Here is a 5,605-nt window from a genome sequence, read left to right as displayed (position 1 = left end):
GTCCAGGGGCACTGGCAACGATCTCACTTGGCTTGCCGGGTCTTCTCACGCACAGCACATTTCCAAAGGTCTCGGTCAGTAGTCATCGCCTCGGTGAGGCCCAATGTTCGAAGGTCTTGCCTCACCACCTCAGCCCAGGTCTTCCTGGGCCTACCTCTTCCACGGGTTCCCTCAACTGTTAGGGTGTGGCACTTTTTCACGCAGCTATCCTCATCCATTCTCACCACATGTCCATACCAGCGCAATCGTCTCTCTTGCACACCACTACTGACGCTTCTTATGTTCAGCTTTTCTCTCAAGATACTTACACTCTGACGGGTATGCACATTTATGCATGTATGTATGTATGTGTTTGTCTGTCTGGATCTATGTACATATATATAAAATGAAGAATTCATGCCATCCAGTTTGAATCATTAATTATTCCTTAATTGTATTGTCTATCACTGGTGATGGTCACTCCAACTTCTTACATCAACATACTTCTTACATACATCCTATACTTATTACAGCAACATGCTATCATTTAAATTCCATCTCTCTAACTCTCTCTCTTTCCCTGTTTCTTACTCTGGACAGTGTGACTGACACATCATCATGCCACTCAATATCCTTTTACTTCCCCTGCCGTCACTCACTTTCTATTGTCATTGACACTCTCCTACATTCAGACTGTGATGTTAGTGTGACAGATAAACTGCACATCCTTCCACCCATTCATTCTCTATTGTTGTTTCACTTCCTTCCATACTGAGTGGCAAAATAATGCATCACTCTCACTGGAAACACACCCAAAGACCATCACAATTTGGGGGAACTTGGTTCCCATGATATGTGGGGCATCACATGGATTGTAAGTAAGCCTGTTGTTCTGAACATTGCACAAATGGTCCTCACAAGTTCTTTTCATCTGAGAAGAACCAATTTGTCCCTGACTCAACAATATGCCTCAAATTATTCAGGAACTTCTTTACATTTTCTCCTTGGCTCTCAGAATTTGTTCCTTACATCTCTTGTAGAAGTGGTGGCAAAAATCTTCATTCAGGACCAGCTTCAACACTCATCTCTCTCACCAACGCTATATTCCCTTGCTTAGATCTTTCATCACCATACTTTGCAGATGTTCGATAAATTATGGCAGGCAGACGCAGTCAGAATGTCTGCTGTGTCCCTCCCTACTGACCACAGTTTCGTAGTCTCTGTTACAGGGTAAAATTGGGTAAATTGTCGCCATTTTATATTTTTAATTTTGCGCATGTGCATTGTTTATTTTTGATTTTGATTTTGTCAACTACACAGTATAGTACGGTCAGTTGGGCACTCTCTGTGAGAAAAACAGCACCATGATGCAATTCAGTCTACCAGAAATTTGGAAATGACATGTTGCATTGCTTGGCATTCATGCAGGAAGCTCCAAAATGAACATTTCAGAGTGTTTGGTGTGAATCTGAGGACAGTGCAATCTGAGGACATGAGAGTCATAAAAATCAAACATCCAGTTAACATTATGGTGTTTGGAGTGATCACTAGTGATGGTGATATTATGCCTCCATTCATCTTCCCACATGGCCTCAGACTCAACATGAGGGCCTACATCAAGTGCCTGGAGGAAATAGTGCTGCCCTGGGTCAAGAAGGTGGCTACTGGAAGACCCCTGTCTGGCAACAGGACTCTGCACCATGCCATACAAGCAGAAGAACCCAGTCATGGTTGTCAGATAATTTCTGTGGCCACATAACTCCTAACATCTGACTACCTAACTCCTCAGACTGCAACCCCATCGATTATTGTGTGTGGGGCACAGTTGAGTGAGAAACCAACAGAACTCCTCGTAACACCAAAGATAAACTGAAGGTAAGGATTATGGCAGCATTCACCAACTTAAACAAGGAGACCACCCAGGAGAGTTGCAGGAGATTCTGAAGTCGTGTGGAGGCTATGGTCGAAGCCAATAGTGATTTTATTGAATAAATTTACTCTTTAGTAATTCAAGATATATTTATGTAATATCGGTTAATATATCTGTTAAAATGGGATGTCAGTGTTATTTTCATTTTTACGTAATTTAGACAACAGTTTATTCACTGCACCATGTGTATATATATATATACACGTTATAAGTCAAGATGATGCTACATATAAGCTATACACACCCACCCACCCATAGCTATAGCTTGACTTTTTGCTTAAAACTTTTGAAATAAATACCCTTCAAATGATCTTACATGTTACTATCCACAATGGAATATTGGCAAAGATGGTTTTGTAGGCGTAAATGTTTTTTCCTGACTAATCTTGTTTATTAATGAAACACTAAATGCTTTTTAGTTTTGCCAGCTTTCAAAGCCCTTACCTTCGTTCTTTGCCATTTAATCAAGTGTACTATTTATAGAAGTAATGACGTCACACTAAAATATAGTTTATTCACAGTGGAAGCTTCAGGATTAGCTTTCAAAAATCATTGTTTACTGTAACTAAAGTTTTACCCACTATCTGTCTATCAATCTGGCTATTTAATTAAATGGTTTTAGACAATCTATCTAGCCACCATCATTCTAGAGTTTCTCAACCTGCAGTTGGCGAAAGTTAAGTCAGTGAAAATTGAGAAAAAACGGAAGTGACGTCAATAGGTAATGTGTGTGTGTGTGTGTGTGTGTAAAGTATGTTGAAAGTATGAGGCATATCTGACGTAATTAAGGAGCAGATAGCTGATAGCCATATTTACCAGAAGTTAGAGGCATACGTGCATAGAACAGTTAGATATTTGTGGTATGCAGATGTGGATGAAAGTGGGCAGAGGAGGAAACCAATGAGGAGAAGAACTGAAGAAAATTTGATATTCTACTAAAACAACTTTTCTCTCAGCTTCTAGTACCTTCTCACTAGGCAACATCTTCCTATCTTAACAACTTGTGAGGAAGCAGAAGACGGTGAAAAAAAAAAAAAAGTTGCTATAGAGAAGAAATCTAAAAATATAAAGTAGCTCAGTCTATCTTTGTATACTTTATAGCCTTTCTTCTATCATCTAGAATTTGCTTCTCTTGACTAGAATTAAGGATGACGGTTTGTGTGTGTGTGTGTGTGTGTGTGTGTGTGTGTGTGTGTGTGTGTGTGTGTGATAAAAGTAAAAGCAAAGTAATTTATATATTGAATTATAAATGTACAGGTATGTACATTTATAAATGTATGTATATGTATATATATATGTGTGTGTGCGTGTGTATAGACATATATATATATATATATTTGTGTGTGTGTGCAAATATATATAGAGAAATAGAGATAGATAGATAGATACATACATACATACATACATACATACATATATACATAGATACATACACAGACATATACGTATGTACATCCATACATACATGCATGCATACATGCATACGTGCATGTATACATACATACATACATGTTATTTTAGTCAGATCAGTCTCTTTCTACTCGGAGTTTACTGGCAAGTTTCAACAGTTCTAGTTTGCCTAAAGACTTTGTGCCCCCAGAGGCAAAAGACTGATTCAACCATAATAAAATGTATTATTAATCTCTAAATCTCTACTATGGTATTGAGTACTCTTTAGCACTCAACACCAAACAGGTACATATATTTGTATGGTGTATGTGTGTGTGTATATATATATATATATATATATATATATATATATATTATATATACACATATGTATGTATACACACACACACACATGCACACAAAAATATACATACATACATTTATATACATTCAAATTTATATAAACGTTTGTGTATGTGTGTATGTATAAATATGTGTGTATATATATCATCATCATCGTTTAGTGTCCGTTTTCCATGCTAGCATGGGTTGGACAGTTTGACAGGGGTCTGGGAAGCCAGGGGGCTGCACCAGGCTCCAGTCTGATCTGGCAGTGTTTCTAAAACTGGATGCTCTTCCTAACACCAACCACTCCATGAGTATAGTAGGTGCTTTTTATGTGCCACTGGCATAGGGGCCAGGAGAGGCTGACAACGGCCATGATCGGTTGGTGCTTTTTACATGCCACCGGCATGGAAGCCAGTCAAGGCGGCTCTGGCATCAGCTACATTTGGATGGTGCTTTTTATGTGCCACTGGTATGGGTATCACAACTACAATTTCCATTTGATTTTCATTTTGATGTTGATGTACTTGACTCAATAGCTTTCCTCAAGCACAGCAGGTCACCCTATGATCCAAGGTACTTTTGAATGGGCTGGGGCTTGTTATGCGAAACTGGTGTAGGATACAGCTGTGAACTCACTTTATTTGCTGGGTCTTCGCAGTCACAGCATATCTCCAGAGGTCTCAGTCTTTCGTCATTGTCTCTGTGAGGCCTAACGTTCAAAGGTCATGTTTGACCACCTCATCCCATGTCTTCCTGGGTCTACTTCTACCCCAGATTCCTTCAACTCTTTGGGAGTGGCACTTCTTCACACATCTCTCCTCATCTATCTGTAGTACATGACCATACTAGCACAAATGTCTCTCTTGCACGCCACATTCGATGCTTCTTATGTCCAATTTTTCTCTCAGGGCACTTACACTCTGTTGTGTGTGCACACTGACATTACACATCCAGCAGATCATGCTAGCTTCATTTCTTTCGAGCCTATGCATGTCCTCTTCAGTCACGGCCCATGTTTCACTGCCGTGAAGCATGGCAGTTCGCACACATGCATCGTACAATCTACCTTTCACTCTGAGTGAGAGGCCCTTTGTCATCAGTAGGGGTAGAAGCTTTCTAAAGGTCACACACTGATTTTGATTCAGAGATTGCAATCCCTCCTGGGCCAGTGTATCCTGCTTACATTTCATCCAGCTTTGTGTGCTACCAATGAAAGTTCTTTCTTCACTATTTGCAACCATCTCAGTGACTTTCACTGAGAAGGTTGCAAAAGAACTTTGATTAGCAAATAACTGATTGGTTGTTTAATCAGCACATTAAACAGACAATTGTTTAGCTAGTTGGTTAGATATTTAACCAACTGATTAACAATAAAGAAGTGATATTGAACTAGTGCATGTATTATTATTATTATTGGAATGATGACCCTTCCAAGACACAACTAGATTTGTTTCAACATATGAATTCACATCAAGCATTAGATATATATATATATATATATATATATATATATATATCATCATCATCATCATCATCATCATCAATCATCATTGTCATTTAAAATCCACTTTCCATGCTGGCATGGGTTGGACGGTTTGACTGAAGGCTGGCAAACCAGAATGCTGTACCAGGCTCCAATCTGATCTGGCAAGATTTCTACAGCTGGATACCCTTCCTAATGCCAACCACTCCAAGAGTGCAGTGGGTGCTTTTTAGATACTACCAGCATGGGACCAGTCAGCCAGCACTGGCATCAACCACACTTGAATGTTGCTTTTTATGTGCCACCAGTGCAGGAGCCAGAGGTGGCACTGGCAATGATCATGCATATCATATATATATATATAAAATCATCAATCATCATCATCGTTTAACATCTGCTTTCCATGCTGGCATGGGTTGGATGGTTTGACTGAGGACTGGCAAGCCAGAAGGCTGTACCAGGCTCCAATCTGATCT

General features: G+C 39.5%; 1 protein-coding gene across 23 annotated transcripts in view; it reads left to right on the top strand.

The window, feature by feature from the left end:
• The window catches only part of LOC106871616 (tripartite motif-containing protein 45), a 248,443-nt gene that overhangs the window by 100,313 nt on the left and 142,525 nt on the right, over positions 1-5,605 (top strand). The gene's annotated exons all lie outside the window — the stretch shown is intronic.

This window comes from Octopus bimaculoides, chromosome 1 (assembly GCF_001194135.2).
Source record: "Octopus bimaculoides isolate UCB-OBI-ISO-001 chromosome 1, ASM119413v2, whole genome shotgun sequence".
NCBI lineage: Eukaryota > Metazoa > Mollusca > Cephalopoda > Octopoda > Octopodidae > Octopus > Octopus bimaculoides.
Note: the sequence above shows the minus strand (reverse complement) of the source record. Positions and strands in the feature narration are given on the sequence as shown.